The sequence below is a fragment of the Triturus cristatus genome, chromosome 1_1 (assembly GCF_964204655.1).
Source record: "Triturus cristatus chromosome 1_1, aTriCri1.1, whole genome shotgun sequence".
NCBI lineage: Eukaryota > Metazoa > Chordata > Amphibia > Caudata > Salamandridae > Triturus > Triturus cristatus.
In genome coordinates, this window is record NC_140579.1 from 557,841,275 (window position 1) to 557,867,537 (window position 26,263).

General features: G+C 44.6%; 1 long non-coding RNA gene across 2 annotated transcripts in view; it reads right to left on the reverse strand.

Moving 5' to 3' along the window:
* LOC146870615 (uncharacterized) overlaps nt 1–26,263 on the reverse strand; it is a 466,635-nt gene that overhangs the window by 39,821 nt on the left and 400,551 nt on the right. The gene's annotated exons all lie outside the window — the stretch shown is intronic.

A 26,263-nucleotide genomic window follows, 5' to 3' on the forward strand; every position in this document is an offset into this window, starting at 1 on the left:
GTATGAAAACATTGTGATGGGTCATCCATTCAAAGTGCATGTGCCACATTCTGTTGAGACTTTGCTTACTCATACTTAAATGCAACATCTTCCTTGTAGTAGATTGACAAAGTATGAACAGGTGATTTTGGGTGCTGAGAATGTGCCACTAGTGTGGTGCACAAGTTTGAATCCGCCTACACTGATACCTTTGCCAAGAAACTAAGTTGTGTTTGATAAAGCAGATCATGATTGCCTGGATGTGACAGAGTTGTATACAAAGACTCGACCAAATGTTCTGGATGCTCCATTGCCTGAATCAGGTCATGTCCTGTTTGTGGATGGATCATGTTTGCGAGATGCAGGAGTAAATACGAGATCTGCAGATGCCATTTGTACTGCTGTAGGAGTTGTGGAAGCTTCCTGGTTGCAAGGTGTGTATTTTGCCTCGGTTGCGGAGTTAATAGCTCTGACATGGGCTTGCAGCATTACTGAATGGTTGAGGGCTACCATTTCCACTGAAAGCTAGTATGGTTTTGGGCTTGTCCATGATTTTGGTCAGTTGTGGTCCCAGCGTGGATTCATGACGTCTTCGGGTTCACCCATCAGAAACCGGGAGAGCATGAAAAATCTACTGCTGTCATTACAACTGCGTGCCCAAATTGCAGTAGTCAAGTGTCCAGCTCAACAACAGGGAAATTATTATGTTACATTCGACAACAGCAATGCGAATTAGACTGCGCGCTTTTGCGCACTAAATTCATACATCTTTAATGGAGATCCCTTGAAAGAGAAAACCAATGTCACGGAATGTAGGCTGATGTTGTAATTGTAGAAATATGGGAAGAAATGAAGGCTTTGCAAGATGAAGCACCAGATGTTGAGAGGCAAGGGTGGATTAAAGCAGGGTGCATGCAAAGACAAGAAGATGAGGTATGGATGTATACAGATGGAAGACCAGTCTGGTATCTCTCATGGCGAGGAATTATCATTGTCCTGCAAATGTTGGAAAAGATGCCATGATGCATCTTTTTCGTCAAACATGGTTTAATCCCAGATTTAGAGCAATTGCATGAGTAATGTGTCAAAGATGTATTGTGTGCCAATAACAAAATGGGGGAAGAAAACACTTGTCATAATGAGTCATGTGGGAAGATCTGGACGACCATTTAACAGGATGCAACTTGATTTTATTGAGATGCCTCCTTGTAATGGTTTAAAATATGTTTTGGTAAAAGTGTGTCTCGTTGGGTGAAAGCATATCTAACTAGACAAAATGAAAGTTCAACTGTAGCAAAACTACTCCTTAGAGAACTCATTCCGTGTTTTGAATTACCAAACTTCTTTGGAATCTGATTGAGGGACTCATTTTAACAATGAGGTTCTGAGTATGCTAAGCGCAATATTACAAATTGAGCAGAAGTTTTACTGTGCATATCAACCTGAGGCTTCTGGAGTGGTTGAACAGGTTAGTGAACACTGAAATTCAGATTGGCAAAAGTGTGTGCGTCTACTTCTCTGAAATGGCCTGATGGTTTGCCTCTGGAGGGTATGAGTTTGAGAAGTACCCCCAGACAGATGAACTGGACTGTCCCCGCATTAAATCATTATGGGGAAGGCTATGAGACAGCCTGCAGTCCCAGCAAACCTATTAGTGATAATTACTGATGATTTGGCTCTCGATTAATGTAAAGGTGTAGGAAGGTGGATATCTGACTATGGTTACCCCCAAATTTTTGCCTAGTGTCTAGCTGGTTTTTCGACTTAGTTGGCCTGAGATCCTGCCATTCAGGCTCTCAGGCTATCTGCTCTCTCTGTAAAATGGACTCCATGTACCCTAGGTACATACCCAATTGGTTGGATCACCCTGTCAGCCCCTGTACCAGTGTACACTAGGTACCCAGGGCATTGGTGTATCCAAGGCCTGCCAGGGGCTGAAGCATGTATTATGCCACCCCAGGCTTGGCCTAACAATCTGACACAACTGGCTGATCACTCAGCTGGGGTAAGTTGGTGTAATCACCTCTTACTTAGGTGTAGTATACCTATACCTAAACTTAAATGGGACACCTGGTAACCTATAAGTCACTCCTATGGCAGGCCTTAACAATCCTGAAGGCAGAGTGCTTGGTTCCATGTGAGATGGTGCTCTGGCATGAGCTGAGCCTGTCTGCAGTGGTCGGAACAACTTCCTTCTACTGTTTCCAGATATCGTCATACCATATACTCTTAAGTGCATTATGAACCTCGCGGTTAAATGCTATCTTTGGTTTGGCTTTATCAAAACATGTCGAGTAAGGTGTCATACGAATTGGAATACTAACCCCTCGCCAATTCTGGCGACGGGGTTAGCATTCCACCCTTCTAGAGGGACACGACATGTACAGTGCCTGAAACCCGGGTAAAATCAGACATAGCCTCAGCTCCACAAAATGGATGCTGCCACCACAGACACAAGTCTGCCCTCCTGCTGCTGGGAGTCCTTCCAGCTTGGGAGGTGTGGACAAAGGGTTTCCTGCCAGGGGAGGTGCATGCACCACCCCAGACAGGATTTTGTGTATTGGTCAGGTAGGGCTTGAAAGAAACCAGACATGCCTGTGGCTCACAAGGAGCCTCGGGGCATATGCCAGTTCAAACCGGTCCTGGGGCACACCAGTCCCGGGCCTGGGGCGAGCTGGACAAAGGATTGGGGGTGTAACCACCCCCCTTCCTGGTCCCACCCATAGGGAGGGACCTAGCAGGTAGTCCGGCCCCTAGAATCCGAATACAGGTAGGAGCTGTGTCCTAAGACTTTAGACATCCTGGAATCAACTTGAAACTAAGAAGAAGACGGGAACTTCGACATTCTGCTGCACAGAAGACTGAAGAAAATCTCCCCTGTGGTCAGGGAGTGACCACCTTGCTAACGCAAGCACCATCCAGCGAATCAACGTCTGCTTTGCCGCCGCCTCCCGCCGGAGCCCGAGCCCAGAGACTGACAAGACCTGGACCTCCAGACCTCTCACCGCCCGATCCACAGTCCCTGCAAAGAGGAGACCCGTGGAGGCACCGAGACACGTGGAGCCAGCCATCTTGAAACGACTACGACAAGCTGACCAGTGCAACAACCGAGGCTCCCTCCAAGTTGTGCTTTGGGTCCTGAGAAGCCCAACCCTCGAGCAGCATCTGCACCAAAGGTGAGCCCTCCAGCATCTCCACGATCTGCGTGGGGCCCTTCTGCATTTTGCCACTCGACGCGCCTAACCGGTTGCTGGCCCGCTGGCTAGGGGCCATCTTGGCGACGAAATCTACGACAAACACCGCTGGTCTGGTTGCTCCAGACTGGCCCTTGCTCCCCTCCAAAGGAGCAATCCCTCTGACCTTGCTGGTCAGAACCAACAGCTGATTTCCGAATCCTCCTGCAATTGCTTTTGCCAAGGCTTGTTTGCTTCGATCAAGTCGCCGACACCGCCGACAGCGAGAGCCTGCGTGGGACAGCTCGTGAGCCGACTCCTGGACGTCGTCGACCTTCAGGGACCACGTGGCTGCGGAGACAAGCTACCCCTCATCACCTGTTTGCACCCGACATCGCCTGGTACCCACCTGGTGCCACGCTGGTCACTGGCTAGTGACTGTGAACACTGTCCCCTCTGCTTACAGGTCTTCAACATCTCCGATCCACTCTTGGATCCACTGCATCTCTTCCCGACCGACCGCCTGCAGCATCTTTTGTCCCAGGCTCAACGGAACAGATAGAAGAAACCCGACGCACTTTGAGGCCTATGCACCCGCTTCCTGTGGGTGAGGTAAAGCTGGTACTCCGGTGCCCATGTGTAGTAATACATCTCTAGTGCCTGTGTTCCAAATCTTAAGTTCCTAGGTCATCCGGAAGATTCCCTTTGCAGTAACTTTGTACTTTTTACGCACCCATTGAAACCTATGGGAGCACGCGTGTGACTATTTGCTCTGCACACGCCACCCGTGGACCTCCTGGTCACTAACTGACGTTAGCTCCTTGTAGGCCCAGCGATTCTAGAGGCCCTAGGCCTTTTCCCTTTTCTGTTCGTGGTACTTATACCACTATTTTAGTATATGGTTCGAGTGGCCACCAGGGCCTATCCATATAAAGTGCAACTTCTGTGTATTCTGTGATAATCTTGTTTGACGATTTGTGCTCCTGTGCTCATAAAGAGACTAGGGGTTACTTTGAGAAATAAATACATATATATTTTGAATATATATCTGTGTGGTGTCCTTTCATTGGTATAAAAGGGGGTTACTATTGGTAAAACAGCTTGCTTAACACGCATCACGAGTTTAGCCTCAAAGACTGCTTAGCCTACGCTACCACTAGGGCAGCTAGTCCGAAAAGGTTGACTTACAACCACACCATAAGGGTTGCTTGGCATGGTACAAGGTGGTCACTAGAACTAGTGAACAGCATATACCAGGCCAACTTCTCACATTGGTGAGCAGCGGTTGGATTTGAGCTTGCTGTGTTTTACCATTGTAATCTCTTGGTTACCAATTGAAAGATCACATAGGTACCTGTAGGTACATATAAAACAAGATTAGATATACTTAAGTTCTACTGAACTTAGTTGTTGTAGAGCAAAGGGAGTAGCACACCCTGACTACAACTACTAGATAGGTTTAGTAGGTAAACCCAAGTGTAGGTAGATTGCAACACATCCACCCACACTTAAGAGCAATGGCCGGGGCAGAGGGGTCCACTGTACCCATCTCTGTTGAGAGTGACCCCCAGAGGGCACCATCCAGCTTTGCTACCCTTAATCAGAATGAGCTCAGGCATTTGGCAACTCTTAGAGGCCTTAAACAGCCCAAGAACCCAAACTCTGCTGAGCTCAGAGAGCTCTTACAGAATGATGAGAATCAGAGAGCACTCAAGAAAGCTTCCCAGTTAGCCCCCTTAGGGACAGGAACAGGAGGCCCCCCTTCTGAAGATGCCACTGAAGTACCCCTTCCCAATAGTCACCCCTTAGATGGGATGCCTACCACAGAGGAAGAAAGTGATGGGGATACAGATGTGAGTGGGGATGAAGGGAGAACTAGCCCAGTGCCAAGTGTTATACTTGGCCCAGCTAAACTAAGGCTATTGGGGACTGACAGTGGGTTCACCCCATTGGATCTCCCCAGTGGACTTAACACAGGGCTTGGAAGGCAAAGGAATCGCTCAGGTGACTCCAATGCTTCCCATGGCTCTAGAGGCTCTCAAGGTCACTCCAGAAGGAGACTGACCACCCCTCAGAGGAGGGAACATGAGGCCAGAATGCAGGAAGCCCAGCTGAGGATCAGGAAGCAGGAGCTAGAAGTAGCCCTGATGGAAGAAAAACTGAGCAAGGCTAGGCAGCATAGAGAGAGTGGGTCTATACCCACTGGTGGCAGCAATGTCCCTAGGGACAAAGATAGGGTCTTTGACAATAGGAACCTGTCCAAGATTGTGCCCCCCTACAAAAGTGGGGATGACATCCACAAATGGATGACTGCTCTTGAGAGAGCCTGCAAAGTGCAGCAGGTTCCTGAAGACCAGTGGGCAGCAATCTTATGGCTCTCCTTTGAGGGGGGAGGCAGAGATAGACTCCTCACTGTTAGAGAAGAGGATGTCAGAAATTACAGAGTCCTGAAGAGTGTCCTAGTTGATGGGTTAGGCTTAACCACTGAACAGTACAGGTTAATGTTCAGAGACACCCAGAAGACACAGACTCAGGACTGGTCTGAATATGTGGAATGTGCCACTAAGGCTTTGGAGGGTTGGTTGCTGGGAAGTAAGGTGTCTGATTATACAGGATTGTACAATTTGATGATGAGAGAGCAGATTTTAAGTAATTGTCAAAACCAGCTTCTCCATCAACACCTGGTAGACTCAGATTTGACCTCTCCCCAAGAATTGGGAAAGAGGGCAGATAAATGGGTCAGGACCAGGATCAGGCCTAAAAACCAGGGTGGTGACCAAAAGAAAGATACCACCAAGCCTCAAGAGAAGGGTGGGGATAAAGAAAAAGAGAAACCTTCCTCAGGGCCCCAAAACTCCACACAGGGTGGTGGGTCCCAAGCTCCCTCCTCTACCACAGCTAAAAAGCCCTACTGCCATGAGTGTAAAACTCCTGGGCATTGGAAAACTGACAGCGGTTGCCCAAGGGCTAAAAACAAAACTGTTCCTCCAATTACTCCTGTCACACCACCTATTACTGTCAGCAGTAATCCCCCAGGTGGTGGGAGTGCCCCCAGAAATCTGGGTGGGTTTACTTGGGGAACACAGGGGGACCCTGGCTTAGCCAATTCCCCTACGGCAACCACTCTTGTCTGTGATGGTGGCATGGGGTTTGCCAACTTCACTGCCTGTCCCAACACTTTGGGTAGGTACAGACAGGAGCCCTACATCAATGGTACAAAAGCTGAGGCCTACAGAGACACTGGGGCTAGCATCACAATGGTGGCCCATTGGCTAGTTCCCTCTGAGCAGCTTTTGCCCGGTTTCTCCTACCAGGTGACTAACATTGATGGCAAACAGAACAGTCATCCCATGGCAGAGGTATGTCTCAGCTGGGGAGGGGTCACTGGCCCTAAAAGGGTAGCAGTGTCCCCAACCTTGCCTGTAGACTGCTTACTGGGGAATGACTTAGAACTCTCAGCTTGGGCTGGAGTTGAACAAGACACCCATTCTAAAATGGTAGGCCTTTCACAAAAGGGTAGGGGGGTTGTGCCATTCACAACCCCTGTCCAAATAGATTTCCTCCCTGAAAAGGTTGGAAGGGCAGTGGTAGCCACAGCCCAGGCACAGACAGACTTCCCTGTAGGGACTGGCAGAGCTGTGGCAGTCACAGCTCAAACACAAACTGAGTGCCCCCCTGAAAAGGTTGGCAAGGCTGTAATGGTCTCAGCCTATACTCAGACTGACATAGGTGTAGTGAAGCCTGAAACAATGGATCACTCCACACAAACTGAGAGTAGTGGGGAGGAAGAAAAGTCTCCCTCTCCCCAGACATTAGGAAAAGGTCAGCCTCCTCAGGGATCTGACCTCACCCCTTGTGAAGGAACTGCCCCAGAGGTAGCCAGGCCTGGCCTGGCAGAGCCTCTGATGTCAGTGGCCCCTTCCAAGGTGGGATCCAGTCTGGTGCAGGTAGCCTGCCTCTCTCTACCCTGCCTCAGTCAGCCCAGGGCTGCAGAGGTCAGGGAGGCCAGTGGACCCCCAGAGGGCCCCTGTCCACAAGAACCCCCCCATCAAAAGAATGAGGATTGCCTGGCTAGTAGCCCTAGTCAGGTGATGGGTAAAAACATTCCTGAGGGATCTCCTTTACAGGTAGTTAGGGACCTCCCCCAGGGGGATTCTGTTGGGCACAGGCAAACATGGGACCTTAGGGCCCCAAACCTGACCTGTCCCTCCAGTAAGCCCACAAAAGGGACCCAGCCTCCAGCTTTAGGTAGCCAGAGGCTGACCCTGAGAGCACAGTGCAACTCAGTTAAAGAAAGAAAGGCATCCATGGTGGAGGATGATTGGAGGAAGCTGAGGCCTCACTTTGAGGACACTCACTTCAGTACTCCATCTCAACACCAGCCTTTTACTTTGCCAAGACACACCACAGGTAGAGATTCCCTATGGTGGAGACCCTCTGATACCCTTAGGGTGAGGGATTGCTTAGTGGACCATGAGACAGGGGGTAACCATGCCAGTGCTGGTTCCTCCTTATATGGCCACTTGGGCAATATAGGCTTACCTGGTCAAGGTCAGCCTTATCTCCCTTCGTTTGGGGGGGGGTTGTGTAGGAAGGTGGATATCTGACTATGGTTACCCCCAAATTTTTGCCTAGTGTCTAGCTGGTTTTTCGACTTAGTTGGCCTGAGATCCTGCCATTCAGGCTCTCAGGCTATCTGCTCTCTCTGTAAAATGGACTCCATGTACCCTAGGTACATACCCAATTGGTTGGATCACCCTGTCAGCCCCTGTACCAGTGTACACTAGGTACCCAGGGCATTGGTGTATCCAAGGCCTGCCAGGGGCTGAAGCATGTATTATGCCACCCCAGGCTTGGCCTAACAATCTGACACAACTGGCTGATCACTCAGCTGGGGTAAGTTGGTGTAATCACCTCTTACTTAGGTGTAGTATACCTATACCTAAACTTAAATGGGACACCTGGTAACCTATAAGTCACTCCTATGGCAGGCCTTAACAATCCTGAAGGCAGAGTGCTTGGTTCCATGTGAGATGGTGCTCTGGCATGAGCTGAGCCTGTCTGCAGTGGTCGGAACAACTTCCTTCTACTGTTTCCAGATATCGTCATACCATATACTCTTAAGTGCATTATGAACCTCGCGGTTAAATGCTATCTTTGGTTTGGCTTTATCAAAACATGTCGAGTAAGGTGTCATACGAATTGGAATACTAACCCCTCGCCAATTCTGGCGACGGGGTTAGCATTCCACCCTTCTAGAGGGACACGACATGTACAGTGCCTGAAACCCGGGTAAAATCAGACATAGCCTCAGCTCCACAAAATGGATGCTGCCACCACAGACACAAGTCTGCCCTCCTGCTGCTGGGAGTCCTTCCAGCTTGGGAGGTGTGGACAAAGGGTTTCCTGCCAGGGGAGGTGCATGCACCACCCCAGACAGGATTTTGTGTATTGGTCAGGTAGGGCTTGAAAGAAACCAGACATGCCTGTGGCTCACAAGGAGCCTCGGGGCATATGCCAGTTCAAACCGGTCCTGGGGCACACCAGTCCCGGGCCTGGGGCGAGCTGGACAAAGGATTGGGGGTGTAACCACCCCCCTTCCTGGTCCCACCCATAGGGAGGGACCTAGCAGGTAGTCCGGCCCCTAGAATCCGAATACAGGTAGGAGCTGTGTCCTAAGACTTTAGACATCCTGGAATCAACTTGAAACTAAGAAGAAGACGGGAACTTCGACATTCTGCTGCACAGAAGACTGAAGAAAATCTCCCCTGTGGTCAGGGAGTGACCACCTTGCTAACGCAAGCACCATCCAGCGAATCAACGTCTGCTTTGCCGCCGCCTCCCGCCGGAGCCCGAGCCCAGAGACTGACAAGACCTGGACCTCCAGACCTCTCACCGCCCGATCCACAGTCCCTGCAAAGAGGAGACCCGTGGAGGCACCGAGACACGTGGAGCCAGCCATCTTGAAACGACTACGACAAGCTGACCAGTGCAACAACCGAGGCTCCCTCCAAGTTGTGCTTTGGGTCCTGAGAAGCCCAACCCTCGAGCAGCATCTGCACCAAAGGTGAGCCCTCCAGCATCTCCACGATCTGCGTGGGGCCCTTCTGCATTTTGCCACTCGACGCGCCTAACCGGTTGCTGGCCCGCTGGCTAGGGGCCATCTTGGCGACGAAATCTACGACAAACACCGCTGGTCTGGTTGCTCCAGACTGGCCCTTGCTCCCCTCCAAAGGAGCAATCCCTCTGACCTTGCTGGTCAGAACCAACAGCTGATTTCCGAATCCTCCTGCAATTGCTTTTGCCAAGGCTTGTTTGCTTCGATCAAGTCGCCGACACCGCCGACAGCGAGAGCCTGCGTGGGACAGCTCGTGAGCCGACTCCTGGACGTCGTCGACCTTCAGGGACCACGTGGCTGCGGAGACAAGCTACCCCTCATCACCTGTTTGCACCCGACATCGCCTGGTACCCACCTGGTGCCACGCTGGTCACTGGCTAGTGACTGTGAACACTGTCCCCTCTGCTTACAGGTCTTCAACATCTCCGATCCACTCTTGGATCCACTGCATCTCTTCCCGACCGACCGCCTGCAGCATCTTTTGTCCCAGGCTCAACGGAACAGATAGAAGAAACCCGACGCACTTTGAGGCCTATGCACCCGCTTCCTGTGGGTGAGGTAAAGCTGGTACTCCGGTGCCCATGTGTAGTAATACATCTCTAGTGCCTGTGTTCCAAATCTTAAGTTCCTAGGTCATCCGGAAGATTCCCTTTGCAGTAACTTTGTACTTTTTACGCACCCATTGAAACCTATGGGAGCACGCGTGTGACTATTTGCTCTGCACACGCCACCCGTGGACCTCCTGGTCACTAACTGACGTTAGCTCCTTGTAGGCCCAGCGATTCTAGAGGCCCTAGGCCTTTTCCCTTTTCTGTTCGTGGTACTTATACCACTATTTTAGTATATGGTTCGAGTGGCCACCAGGGCCTATCCATATAAAGTGCAACTTCTGTGTATTCTGTGATAATCTTGTTTGACGATTTGTGCTCCTGTGCTCATAAAGAGACTAGGGGTTACTTTGAGAAATAAATACATATATATTTTGAATATATATCTGTGTGGTGTCCTTTCATTGGTATAAAAGGGGGTTACTATTGGTAAAACAGCTTGCTTAACACGCATCACGAGTTTAGCCTCAAAGACTGCTTAGCCTACGCTACCACTAGGGCAGCTAGTCCGAAAAGGTTGACTTACAACCACACCATAAGGGTTGCTTGGCATGGTACAAGGTGGTCACTAGAACTAGTGAACAGCATATACCAGGCCAACTTCTCACAAAAGGGTTGGCTGATATGGTACGTTCTGTTGCTCAGCAGGTTGGGGAAGCTGCTACTTCACCTCAACAGGAGCAGTGCCACAACCTTAGTCATGGTGACTGGGTCTTGGTGAAGAAACATGTACACAAGTTGTGCTTGGAGCCCCGTTGGCATGGTCCATATCAGGTGATCCTTGTTACTACAACTGCTGTCAAATAAGGTGGTCTGCCTATTTGGATACATGCTGCCCACACTCGCCGAGTCCCATGTCCCCTTAAAGGTGCAGTAAATTTAGAGGATGTATCGGTGGTTACAGTGAGACACCCGAGACAGGTCAGTCAAATAGTAGAGGGGGCTCCAGCTACCCGGTCTTGAAGCACTGGTACAAGCAAGGGTCTTAGAGAGTCAGCTCCTATTAGTATTGAGGGTCATGAAGGAGAAGAGCTGACTAGGCAAATTACTGACCCAGTTGAGGTGAACAGTGCAAATGAAACAGGAGTGATAAATGAAGACCATTGGCCCAAAAGAACATACAGATTGTGGTAAATACTGACAGAAGGCAGAGTACCTCGACTGGTATCGAAGTTTCAAGCCATTCTGAACAGAGTGACACTGATGAGGATGGTCCGACAGGTCAAAACAGGCAAGGTACCAAATCGAAAATACGCTGCACATGTGTGGACTATTTAGCAGCAACTAACAAGTGGGAGAAAGCATACTACGCTTTTTGCTTCAAAGATTCAAGATCACAAAAACCACCTTGAGGAACTGTCATAACAAGGAGACAATATCAAATCAAACAAAGATGGAAAAGTCTACAAAAGGCTGAGGAGACGAATAAACTGGCTAATAAACACCATAAAATCTGAAACCTGTGAACTGTGATGATAAAAAGAAATAAAGAAAAACACTTGAAGGCTCAATATTAAATATTTGCTGTAAATACACTATATAAACATCCTCTGCAAATTCTAACAAGGAGTCATGAAATCTAGTTTTGGAGAAGTCGGGAATTCAAACCCAGTATCGGTAAAAAGTAAACATATCTGTGCATGTTTGATAGCTGCTTTCTCTATAGTCATTGTTGTGTTCCTTATTATCTTAGATTTTCCTCAGCATGTTTATACAGAAAATATTAAACACACTTCTCTTACTAAGCCAGTAGAAGGGAAAAATTATGAAGTTGAATCCAACATATTAACTGACAAAACACTATACATGAAAAAATAGGACAGGTAGTAGTGGTTCTACAGACCGGACTTCCTTTATAATGTGCCACAATTGTGAAGAGGTGTATATCATGTGATTTGGGTGCTTGTTCTAGTATATATGCACCCTACTAAGCTGGGTGCATAAAGCACAGTAGTAGAGAAAACATCTGTGTACACATAAGATAAACAAGAAATGCAAAACCATTTCCAGGACACTAAAAAAACTTCCTACACGGCCACACGCCGAACAGATGCAGGTGACTTACTATGGCTCCCTCTGCCTGAACTAGTCTGATACTATCGACATTGTTCACAACCAAGGTTTACACCACCGGATATTCCTCTGTGGATAATAGCCCCTCTTAAGGACACCTACTTTTTAATATAAGAAGAATATTTGGACTACTTGCCGCATTTAACACTAGAAAATGATGATTCGATCCTCACGTCACTAATTTTACTACATAGGTCCAAAGAAATATCTTTACCTTCGTTGAATACTACACTTCCTGAGATTACTTGGTTGCTAAACTAGCCTTGAAGAAGTCACTACGTGATGAAACACTTGCCGACTGTCTTTTCCTGATTCCAATACAAGCTATGCTCAACAAACCATTCAGCTCTTGTCTTCAATTGTAGAGTGAATATACCAAACGATGTTAAAATAATATTAAGATTGAAAAGTGTTCTTTTTAATAGTGATTGGGGAGTGCTTTGGCATCTTATTTATCTGAAAAAACACAATATGTAGATCAATCTATTCGAGATTGCCTTTACTAACTTATTGTATGACTATGTGGACACTATGGATGCTCAAAATTGTTAGGTATGTATGCAGTTACCTACTTCTGTCTCAGAGGGGGTTACTTACTATCACATACCCGTTACTTATGGAATTTCATGCAGTGTAATAACAAGTTTGTTTTATCGCAAAGGGCAATTTCTATATTATTATTCTAACCATGATTGAATTTTTCTGAAGTAACAACTAAGAAAAATATGAATATTGTACCAGACACACAAACTGCTGAAATAATGAGTCAGTTTTTCCAGTCTACACAAACTGTACACACCGTTTATGCTCACCGACATAACTTAACCTGCCTTTTACATAGTGTTGAAAAGGATTTTATTAATTCAGATGAAGGTAGACGAGGTGAAATAAAGAAAAAGGCTGAAGGGCACTCAAGTGTTCCACCTTGGGCACACAGGGAAACTGAACTTAAAATGGGTGATGCACAACCTGCAATGGCTCTAGATTGGCAACGTAAAGGAAACCTATGTAAATTGCAACAGAAAACTTAATTTAACAACAAATGTGTTGGTTCCAGCAAATGTGACCACAACTTCTAAATTGTGAGAGGATGGGATTTGTACCTTGGGGGAGTAGATCCTGTATTTCCTGGAATATATTGTATTTGCGGGAAAAATTACTATTACAGGTAACCAAAACATTAGTATGGATGCTTTTATATGGTAATGGTATTTCCCAAACTTTATCATGTGGGACAAACATATGTAACCAACACATTCAAACACACATGCTTTAGAAGGGGAGATAATGCTGCTTAAGTAATTGGGGATATATGTGGTACAATAATACCATCAGTTGGGGTGATTCTAAATTCTCACAAAATTCGAAAACTTTCAACTGTAGTTGATCGATTATCAACTAATACAGCTGGAGGACTTCTTGCCATGGATACTGAAATGGTTGCTATCAGATCTATAGTGTTATCAAATCGCCTTCCATTAGATGTCCTTCTTGCAAAAGAGGGTGGGGTCCCAGATGCTAAAAGTGCAATAGTGTTGTACTTATATCCCTGACAAAAGTGAACATTTGTGGGGGTATATTAACAACATTACCCATTTATAAAAAAGATTTGGATGAATTTACGGCTGATGAAGTATGGAAATCAATTGGGAAAGGTTTTTCTTCTGTGGGAAAATGGTTTGCAACCTTGGCAGGTAGTCTAGTGGGAAAAATATTAACATCCTTACTAACTATTGCTATCTGCATACTAACATTAATTATGTTTATAAAATTTTGTAAACACGTGAAAGCAAAATAAGAAACAAGAGGATTGAAAAGAAAGACAACCGAAATAGAACTAGAGGAGGGACAATGTGGCTATTATGATGAATTAAAGGCTCTAAAACAATCTAGATTAAAACTTTTGAAAACATCAGCCTTGTAACAGTGACATCAGATAAGATAAGAGATAAAAGTGTGATGGCTTGATTCGTGATCCAAGGGGAAATTGATAGAGCAGAGATTTCACTTAACAAATGTACGAGAAAAAAAATGATTAGGAGAATATTTCTGCAAATAATAACAAATGTGTGCTCAGATATTGCATGTTGTTTGAAACCTTATCCGAAAGTTTATTGATACACTGCATCATAAAAGCATGCAGATGGGAGAATGGTTTATGTTGTATTCTATGTTCAATTTCTATTGATGTGATTATTAACAAATATTAATGATTTTGAGAAGCGTAATATGAAAAGTTACATGTGAAAAATAGAATATAATAAACCATTATTTCATGTTAAAACGTGTGCACTGAAAATGACATAAGAAAAGTGGCTGCTACACGAAATGTGTTAAAGTTGTATTTGAATGAAACTTCCTCTGACATACTTTTTATATATGTGTGCTTTGAATAACATTCACATAAACAGATTTATATGTATTTTCTTATATGTGTACCTTTGACACACAAAATTATTTTCTTAGGAGTACCTTATACTTATATACTTATATGAATGTATTATAATTGATTGAAATGTCTATTAATGTGTTCACTTACGAAATCAACAATGTAAGTTATTAATAATGTGAGATCTTTAATTCAACATAACTCATCATGTATTAGCTGTATTTCATGTAGGCCTGATTTCTTACTCTCTTTTCTGTTTCTAACAGGAACTCGTGAACTGAGTGTTCTGAAGCCTGTGGGAAAATTAAGCACTTACCATTTGTATTTCAACTCTTAAATGTTTCCTTTGACATCCTCAGTACAGCTCAACTGCAGTTTCAACAATGTCTGTAACATACTAGAACAGCTGCTTGGGAAAGGAGTATCAACAAATCCTAGGATTTTTTGCTCTAGTCTTATGAAACATTTCAGTGTTCAATACAACTAAAGCTTACATGACTTAAGGAACCTACATAATTGATTAACTTGATTTTTCCGGATTGTATTCTTTTTACCTGCTACATCACCTTCATCCCATCAAGACTGACCAATAGGTCAGAGTGGTCTGACATTTTTGATTTTGCCAAGGGGTGTCACCTTGGAAACTTATGAAGTATAATTGCTCAGATTTTGGGACTGATGCGGTGGCACCAATTCTTGGATTGGCGACGGCTCATTTTTGACACCCGAGGATATTGGCTACTCATGACGCAACGCTGCAATTTTATACCAACTGGTGTGCTAGTTCAGAACTGAAACATTCGGTTGAAGGATTTCACAATAAGCTACTGTGATTTTGTTGTTGCAGTCTTGACGAACCAGAACTGGTTACTCTGAAGTTTTCCTGAATTTTCTAAAGGGTCTGTATGAGGCCCATCTGATTTTTCTTAATTTTCCAACTCACACCTGGGGTTGACCCTTGCTCTGTCTCGGATGCGATGGCCATTTCCTTGATTATTCTCAGAGGCTTGATAATTATATTATTAGACCTCTATTTAACCTGATATTAGGGCTGAATGTTATTATTGTTTTCATGATGTCCCCAAATCACTAAACTTGAATATTAACAAGATTTCTGTTGATTTGTCTCCTCATTTCAGTCAGGGTAAAACTATGGGTTTGAACTAATTAAAGAGGTATGAACACCTTTTGACTTAGAAGAAATATAGGCTGGGGATGACAATTATCCCATTACTGGTCCTCATTGCATAATTGTCCATCCTCCAAATAGTCCAGTCCCTATCAGCACAGAGCAAGATCTATCGGAGGACCAATAGGTTAAAACTGGTAGCTAGTGGGGTAAATAAATGTAATTAAAGAATAACACCGAGATGATAACAATAAATGTAGGGGCCCAGTGTAATGCTTCAACACACTACAGCATCGACAGCTTGTGGTGAACACCGACGCAAAGCTCCAGCAACAGGATCTTCATGCTACAGTGATGACCGCCCATGATGCCCAGCCTCCTCTTCTCGCTACATTGACTACCATCCATGATGCTCTCCCTGCGCCTTGCAACCCCTTCACTACAAACAGAACTCTTCACACAGGACTTTTTGAAAATAACTTTTTCAGTGGGACTAGCCTGGTCCCTCTCTCCGACCTGTGCTCCATCGTAGTTGGCCTAAGCTTGTGATTTTCGTAACAATAAGCTGCACTTTGTGTTTTTAGACACTTAATTTACCTGAAATCTCCAAATTTGCATATCTTTAGTTCCACTGATTGGATGCTTGTTGCTTTTGGTCTCAAATAATTAATTACATTTGCTGTATTTTTCTAAATTGGTGTGGGATTTTTCTTGTGTTTTGTTTTTACTTTATTACTGTTTCAAGTGCTCCATTAATACTTTACACATTCCCTCTAAATTAAGCCAGACTGCTTTATCCCAAGCTATAAGAAGAATAAACACATGTTAATTTGGGATTTGTTTGTGATGTTCCCCTCACAGAAATTGTGGTTGCTGCTTGAGTAGGGTTTCAACCCCCTCAACATATAAGCAAATATCCAACAACATGTATTTAAGAGATCAGTTGATTTTAGGATGTTATGCAAAGAATATTTTTTTTAAGTATTTGCTTGTAACCTGATCTTAGAAGAGAGTGTGAGCATGGCAAAAGGCATTGAACACAATCTTGTCATGAAAACGTTCTATTTCAGGATAGCAGTGTATAAATGTGAGTACAGTAAGTGTGGGTTAAAGAGGACAATGATGATAAGTTTAGTAGTAAACTAAAGGTTATATTATGCTATAAATGTGGATCTAAGACTCCTGTCGATAATTTTCTGAATTGCCCTTCTTTAAAGAAAAAAATCTGTTAAGTGTCACAGAGTTGGACATTTTACCCGACATTTTAGACTCACAAATGGCAGTTATAAGAGCGTAACTGTTGACAGAATGAATGTATCTCCAACTTGTCACTTAAAATGGACTCCTGAGATGAATAGTGTCGTATTGACTGTTGTGGCTAGTGAGGTGAGGCAAAACAGGGTAAGACCATTTTGCAATGCTACCATTAGTTCCATTGATGTGAATATCATGGCAGACTCTGGGACACCTATATTGTTTATTTCAGGTAAACTGCAAATGGAGAAGACTACTTTGAACTCTTCTGATGTCAGTCCCAAAGTTTTGGTGCATTTGACATCATTACTTTGGGAAATATTGAAGGAAAGTTTCTCTTCATAGAATAATCAATCATCATTAAAATATATGTAGCAGAGAAAGGATTCAAGGTTTAGGATGGTGGGATTAAGGTAGACTAGATATTATTCTTAAACCTGGTTTTCATAATCGTATTTGGAGGAGTGAGCAATAAGAAGGAACATGTGTCATGTTGGTAAGAAAAGGCAAATAACCAATAAAAGAGAGAGAAGACACAGAAGGGCTTGTTCCTCTTCCCCCTTAATATATCAACAAGATCAAAATATCAAAAACAAGAAAAACTCACTACCAATAGGCTCTGTTGTCATGAATATTCTTCCCTTATGCATCCAGGGAACCATTAGGTTTTTTAAAAGAACCCTAATTTCACCTCCATGCTTCATCATTGGGTTCCCATTCACGATGCCTAGAGCATCCTGGGTGTGCTGTGATGTCCGATTACAGCGGAACTGGATTTTGTTTTATGTGGTTGTGAATTTCTGAGTGGTTTAAAACTGCCTCAAGGGTGTATTTTCCAATAGAAAAACTGTATTAAAAGATACCTTGGGCAGGGAAGTAAAAGCAACTGATGTAAAGTGAGTGAATTATGGTCTTACATATCATGGTGTATGGTCTACATGGTTCAGCCAATTAGGTGTGTTTTGAAGTCACAATGGCTTTCTTCAGGACCCGGTGTACTAGGAAACAGCCTAGTGAAATGTGGGCATGTGTACTAAGGCACGCAGCGAAAGTATGGTGGATCGTAACTTGCGTTTTTTCCGACCTCTATTACTGAAGTAGGAGGAGACTTAGCACTCACTAATTATACAGAGCAAGTTTTGAGTCATGTTAATGCTCCTGGTCCCACCACAAGTATTTCACCATTTATCTAATTGAGAAATAGGTGTACTAGTGCTAAGGTTTTTCCTGCCTGGATGCGCAGCTTACGGAATACTCATTCTTAAATAAATTCAGATGAGTTGAAGGTCAAAGTGTAGAGAGTTCAGGCAAAAGTCAAAATCTATCATGATCCGAAGTTCAGTGTTAAAAACAAAGAAATAACAATAGGAGATTGGGTTTTTCTCAAGGAGTGAGGATACATATGCATGCTATACATAAATTTTCTCTGATACAAACTGGGTACCATTATCTGATACTAAAACCTTGGCTAAGCTTTCAATTGAGAACACTTTATAGGAATTTCATAGTCGTATCTGTAGAATGCTATCTACAAAACAATGAAAGATCCTTTTTGTAATATAGCCCAAAAAATTCAGTAAACCATTGCAAGTGTTAAAAGTGGGAACATATTCTGTATTATTGAAACAAAAAAGTTGGTATAGTTTAAATCATGTCTTTTGTGTATCTGAAAACCAAGCCAGTGTTATATTGACTAACAAAAATTCTGATTCTAATGTACACAAGTATCTTGAGTCATGTGTTTCACCTATTCAGGAAGAGCGAACCAGTGCTTTTAGTCAACATCGATTAAAAGAAGAAAGACTTGGACCTGAGAAGTCTCCATATTATGTTGATGGCAATAGTGAAATTCAGTGCTCTTCTTTATCCCTATGTGATAATTCCAATGATGAATGTGCAACTCAAAGAAGGACTAATAATCTGCCTGTCTGTATTAGATACTGTTATGAGTTATTTCACATGTTTTTCCATGGCAAGCGTGTGTGAGGTATTTATTTTCTATTAAGCATGCAGTTAGTTTTTTGTGTTGGTACTAATTTATGGAATGTATATAGGTCACTGTCGAATGTATTCATCTGACCAGCGGAATGCGTCTTTGTATCCAGCATTACAAAGATTAATTGTAACTGCATGGTAAATTCTCCCAGCCCAGACTTGTTCCAATAAAGATATTCAACTCATGTGCAGCGTCTTCACTTACGACATTGGTGTTACAGCACTGTCAAGTTGAGTGACTAATGGAAGAAAGGGTCACATAAAAAATGTCATACAGGCAGTGGAGAACAACTAACAGAGACAGGCCCTGCTACCAGTTGAAGGCAGCAACTGAGGTACCTGCTGTCCATGCAATAAAAGGAACTGCCTTACAGCCCAAATTCCTTCTCCCGAAAGGATCTGTCATGAAAATGGTTCAATGGATCAGCCCATTTAAGTCATAGCTTTGCTTCTGGGGAGTGATAGCATTCTGCTCAAGCACAATGTTGTCACTCCTTCAATGCAAGGCCCTGTAGATCAATATGTCCTATTTTTTTAAATAAAGTAAAAGCAAATTGTCAACCTACTTTTTACTTTGCCGGCCCCAAAAATCTCCTTGAATACTGCTACTATGATATTGCTGCCACACGCTCTACGTATTACCAAGGCGCTGCAGTGGCATCAGTCTTTGACTGGACTTTAAAACCATTTAAAGACAGCTGCTATGTCTACGCATGCACACTCAAGTCCATACAAGTGTGATCATCATTGAATATTTCATGCTTTTGTAAAAAACACATTCAAAGATGGCTGCCCAAGCATGCGTAGACAGCCACCATTCAACCATTTCAGGATGGGCACCTGTGCGTGCACATATGTGCACAAGAATGTGCAAGGAACTGTGGCCATTTATGAATGTTTTTGTAATAAAGTATTACAAGTACCATTTAAAAAAAAACTTTGTCAACGTCAATTGTTCTGCAGCCATTGCATAATTATTGGCTTTGCCAAAGTTTGTTTACCATTGTATAAGTAGCAGGTTATTCTTGTATAGGAAAACCTGATAATCCTGCAGCGGGTAATCTCTGTTGGTCACTGAAACATTCTCTATTCCTAATGTACTAAAGACTAACTGGCACATGCATCAATAATGCCATTTGCGATTCCTTATTAGCGAAAAATAAGGATTCGCTAATAAGGAATAGCAAAAGGCTATGCATGTAGAAATTGCTTAAAAAATAGCGATTTCTAAACATTCCTTAATTGCGACTCGCAAATTGCGAGTCGCATTTGAGGAATACCTCCCCATTCATTCCTATGGGACTAGAGGCCCATAGGAATGAATGGGAAGACATTCTCAATTTGCGATTCTCAATTAGAGAATCACAAACTGAGAATGCAATTTCAAGGGTGCCAGGGTGTCAAAAGGACACCCTGTTGCACCCCTGAAATCTGCATATGAGTACATCTTGCACACACACATGCCCCAAGGGCATGTGTTTGTGTCAAATGGAACTTTGAAAAATGCACTTTAGTGCACTTTTCAAAGTTTTTGCAAATTACCATGAAGTTCAACTTCATGGTAATTTGCTCCCCCTATTAGCGAAATTGCGATTTTTGTACTTTAATGCATTGCATTTAAGGAATCTCAATTTGAGATTCCTTAAATGCAATCGCAATTTAAGTAATTGCAATTTAGAGATTACTTAAATTGCGATTTTTGCATTTGGTATGATGCATCCCAAATGCAAAAATACCGGTCGCAAAGGGGCAGATTCTAAGAATCTGCCCGTTTGCGACCGGTTTTTGCTTTGATGCATGTGGGCCTTAGGCTCAGAATTACAAAGACCTTGCTCTGCCATTGCAAGACAAGGGCTTCAGTGAGATGTACTGAGCTATGCAAAGCCACCTTTTATGGCTCTACATGGGCCAAGAATTCTGAAAATCAGTACAAAACAAATTGGTTGCAAACACTAACTGAATATTTCATAACGCTGTACGTTTACACACATCAAGAAACTTGGATGAAAATGTGCTCTTCCAGGTATCAAAAGAGCTTCCTAGATAAACCCAGCTTTTTTAACACAGCTGGGTTAGAGGTTTCAAAGTGCGCATGTCTGGCTGGCCGTCCCAAGACGGCTGGCCAAAGGGACATGAGCACTTTGAAAAGTGGACATACAGCCCCCCCTCCTCCATGCTGCTGCTCTTAATAAGCCCCGCCCCGTCCTGACGCTCAGTTGAGGAGGGAAGGATGAAAAATATTTTTTCATCTCTTGTCTCTGGGGTATTTGAGTAGGGGGGGGGGGTGACACTCCGCCGCTCCAACAGAGGATCCGCGCCTGAATTTAAAGCTGTTCCCTACAGTTTAGAGCGGCAGAAAATGTAAACACCCTTTCCGAGACTTGCGTTCCAACCTCCCACAGTATGCCTGCCCATCAGCACAGTGGCGGACGGTGACATTTGAAAGTGGTGGGGCGTAAGATGTTTGTCATACTTCAGCATAGCGAGCGAGCGCAGCGAGCGAGCCCGAACAACCTAAGGGGGGTTCGGGGGGGTTCTCCCCCGTGAAAATTTTGAAAAAAGAGTGGCAAAATGGTGCATTTTCAAGCAAATTTCCAGCTTTCTCGCCATCAAGCTCCCCCTGTCCACTTTTTACTTTACTTTCTTTGAGCCCTTCCTCTGATCTTTGTTTGCTTCTCTCTGCCCTTCTCCTTTCTTGCCTTATTTTCTTATTCCCTTCCTTCCCAGTTTCCCTCCGTTCCATCGTATTTCCATTTTCTTGTCTCCCCTCCTTCTCTATTTATTTTATTCCTTGCCCCTTTCCTTCCTCGCTCGTTCACACTTCCTCTCATCTCTGCATTTACATCTATAACAACATTTCCCTCTGTTCGCATCTCTTCTCTCTTCCTCTCGAGTGCTCCTCATTCTACTCCCTCGTAATTGCTTTCTTCCTTCCTCTTCCTCTTCATCTTATTGACCTTGTCCTACCCCATTTCACCCCTCTCTGTCTTGTAGTCTCTCACCTTTGCACTTCATACGCTCGTTTCTCTCCCCTGTCTCTTCTTTTGCCCCCCCGCTTCACCATTCCTTTCTACATCCTTTTTTATCTCTACTCCGTTGTCCCCTTTTTCTCTCTTGTCACTATTGTTTTCACTTCCTGTCCCCCTTTGCCTCCCCCGTTCTCTTCTCTCCCTCTTGCGGTTCATTCAACTCTTCCTCCCACGTCTTTTTCTGCGCCCTTTCCCTCCATCTGTCTCTGTTTGCTCTCCCCTTCTCTTGGGCGCATCCCCTCGCTTCGTACTTGACAGCAGGATTGGGAGCATTCCTCGTATTTTATTAGCTTTCTGTTATACTACTTAGTGTGTGTTGTGTGATGTTATGCTCTCTCGCTGTGCCGTCTGTACTCCTCCACGCTAGCAGTGCACTTCTTCCTAATAAGCCTTGTGCCACACACACAGGCCCCTGTCCGACCACCACTGGAGGCGGGAAGGGGGCCTCATCCACCCCTCCATCTGCCCTAGGTCTGCCCCAAAGGGTGAGTCGCAGTCGTACACCCCCGTTCTCTTGTCCCGGAGCCCGGGGGCAGGGTTTTATGTTAGTCAGATTTATTTCATTCTGTCAAAATGACGAAAGGGTATAGAAATGGAAAGGAAGCTCTGATATTGTGGATGGAAAGTAACTAATCATTTTAAAAAATTGCATTTTCAGCCCGAAAAAGATAGTGTCAGATTTTTCTGTAGAGGTATTTTGGAGGATAGAAACACTTGTAGATAACTACTTTTGTGTGTATTTTTTCAATTTAAATTGGGACTAGTGTGTAAGAATGAAGCAAAAATACCCCAAATGGGAGCCCTCGTGCCTATGAGTTGGTCGATACCTCCTACCGGAGGCACCTCAGAGCAGGGACTGGCCCTGCCTGGCCTGGGCTCACCGAGTGTGCTGTTATTTCGCCTGTTGCTAGGGTGTGGACTGCACTTTTAAGAGCACATTCCTGGATCCTAATTGAGAATAAGTTGAAGAGTGGAGGTGGGGGCCGGGGTGAGGAGGGGAATTGTCTTGGAACTGTACAGTCGAACCTGGGTGCAAGGAGGGATCTTCGTGCTGTGACGGGAGGGGCTGGGGCAGTCCGGTGTATGAAGAAAGCATTTTTAGGCCAGAGCATGGACCGCCGGCTGGCTAGAGTGCTGGGTAAGTGCAAGTGAGGAGAGGGAGGGGTTCTTATGTGTAAGGGAGTGGGCCTCAGTCGAAGGGCTCGGTGACGGTGTACTGTACAGTGTACACATTACAAAATACAAAAGCTTAAGCCTCCACATTATAGTGAGTGATACATACTAGAGTCAAAACTCGCTGCTGGCTTCTGCACTGTGTCTCGTCTGCTCGTCGTGCTCGCTCCGACTCGTGACTCTCTCTGACCGTGACTCCTCGCACCTCGTGTGTGTCGTCTCGTGCGTGTCGTGTGGCAGGCAGCAGGCACTGGCGCAGTGACGTGGTGCGCCGACAGCGTAGAGAGAGACTGAAATGGGCAATCACTACTGCATGGCTTCACATTACCGCAGTGTGATTGGCCATACCATACGTACGGCGCACCATGACTCACTCGACTGCTGCACTGCGCGCACTGCGCAGACTGCGGTGAATAGACTCAGCCAACCCTGGCGATGCATTACCAGCGCCACTGTGCCAGCAGCGCCAGGATTGGCTTAAGAGCAGGGTTAGTCCCTGCCCATAATGAGACCCGGGGGGCTGCGTTATGAGACGCACCCTCGGGTCCCAGTCACCACTGTGGTAGTCAAAGTTTCTAAGTGCCACACACACACGTGTGCGCATGTTCGGGCCGGGATTCCAGAATAGAGCCCAAAACTTGCACACTGCTGGACTGCTGCGCGCCGCTATTTCCACGTCAGCGGCAGCCCCGCCCCCACACACACCCACAGACTGCGACGCGCACTCAGTGAAACTGAAAAGGACTTTCAGGCTGGATTGGAACGTAAATGCCCTTGCAGGAGTTTGCGTCCATTGGGGGCGTTGGGGCAGTTCCAGCTTAGTGGGGCAACGCCCCAACACCCCCAATGGACGCACCGCCACTGCATCAGCAGCAGAAGCGAGTGGGTCAATAGGTCAATAGGATTGCGTTTATGTGAGGGGCGCTTTCAGTGTAGCCCTCTCATGCAGTCACAATCCCACAGACCGCATTCTTTTTGCAGCGTAGTTTATCTAAAGATAGGGGCCTGCTCAAGCGTTGACGCATTTTAACAAAGCCGCCGCAAGTTATGAGAAGGCTGGATAGAGCGGGAGAAAGAAGAAACAGCCCCTGCCTCATCACGGCTTCAGATAGGGCTACCAGCAAGTTTCTCTGTGCTTGTTATGAAGAAGACTCACGGAGAAGGCCTGTCATGAAGGAGTCCTTGTTTAGAAGAACGGTGTTAATCCAGGTGAAAAGTCAAAAGTTTACCCGTTTCAGCTGTTAATGATAGAGGGTGTAGAAGAAACTTTAGCGCGGGGTTCAGTGAGTGGGGCTATAGGTAGACAGATGAAGAAGAGTGTGTATGTTTTTCTTACGTAAAACCGCATATTTTTCCTCAGAAGGATGAGAGGCAACATCACACGTCTCGAAAGCAGTCCCTTGATCCATTACATTATCGCATTAGCACGTGCGAGGTATTTGTTAGGTGTATGCACGGCCATTATCAGTAAAAATCCTTACATTCATCCGCCTTCACGGATCAGTGGATCAGCCAGTTAGTGTTGCAGTCATGGTCTTTTCAATATCACAAACATGCTCCAGACGAACTTTGCCTTTAGTGTTGTTTGAAGTTAGGCAATGTATTAATTCTATAATTGCTGCATGATGAAAAATGAGATAAGGGAATAGTACAACTGTCTACTACAACTCCAGTCAGTCTGGGGTACAAAGTCCAGGTGCACGATTTTAGCATTAAAGTAAATCCCAAGCTTTTTAACTTTAAATACTGCTGGTGTTTGTGGTTGGGATGACCTACCTGATAATTAAAAGCCAAGTGGGTGTAACCTCTTCATATCTCTCATTCTTGTTGTTGGAAATGGCCCTTTCTGCAGGGTCATCCCCAAACATTTTGCCTTTCTCCTCCCCTTTTTGCTGGCTTTAGGACTCTGTGCACTTTACCACTGCTAAAGGGTTTGTTCTTTCTCCTTAAAACATGGTAGAATTGGCTTATACCCTTTTCGCATAACTCATTTACTTATAAGTCCTAAGTAAAGTGCACTACATGTGCCCAGGGCCTGTAAATTAAATGGTACTAGTGGGCTGCAGCACTGGTTGTGCCACACACTTAACAGATCCTCCAGGATTTTGCGATTTGCTAAAAAATCGCAAAATCCGCACTATGGTAAAAAAGGCTGTGCTTTTTACAAAAGTGCCCACGAAATATGGGCCAGCTGCTTCCCCATACTGTTTTTAATGCGCTTTGTCTGCTGCTTGGAACACTGATTGAAGCAAGCACCACATGCATGTGCTTTCAAACACCAAAGACTGACTCACTCGTTTGATCCAGAGCGATCATGTAGGTTTGCAGAATGGGGTCTGGGGGGTATCTAACCTCTAGATAACCCTAGAGATTCTGGGCACAGATGTTGACAGGCTCCTCATAGCATGGCGCTGTACTACATAAATATCATACAAGTAGTTACACTGTTAATTTTGGCAGACTTATCAACACGATTAAACATAAGGAACCTTTTCGCACAGGTTGGAAATCTAAACGCATGGAATAAGCAGTCAACCTGATCGCTGAAGCAGGACTTTTCTGTTTTTGGGGCCAGTCCCACTTCAACACTGCTTCTAACATCCCAATGCGCTCTTCGCCACCCTTTCCATAACTAGGAGCATCGTTTTACAAATACTTTAAATTGGTTATAGCGCTAAACAAGCTACTCCTTAGTTTTTGGAAAACTTCCACAGCTGCCTGAGGACCGAAAGTTTGTCTTCTGAAGTTATATGTTCCTGCCTTGCTTACAAAATCTCGTACGGGTTTTTACTTTGGGTGTAGTTTGATAGCATTCATATTGGAAATACGTTTTGATGAACATTTTGCCCCCTCTTATGATTAGTAATTGTATTTGGTTATTTATGGCTATATTGAAATAATCCAACTACACAATAATATAGATAACATTCCCTATTCAAACCTATGCAGAAACTGAAGCGAGAAAAGGATAGAGTACAGTAAATCTTACATAGGTCAGGTTCTGCCATTTCTTGTGTCTAGTAATACAGTCTGTAAAACTATGAATTACCGAAATATATTGAAATCATGAGGGTTCACAAGGAAAACTACAAAGAAAGAAAAGGAAATAAAGGAACTAAAACTTAAAATCAAAGCATAAGAAAATAATAAAAGACAATTGGCCAGCATCAGACCCAGCTATGCACAATTCACAATGTGTAGTAACATCATTGTGGTAAGAGGGGAACAGAACTAGTCATCTGCAGACCAACAGTTAGCTACATCCCAGGCCAAATCATTAATATGCTGTTCCACCAAGTTTCATTTAGGAGAGCAAGCATATTCCTCATGGCAGCTTTTGATA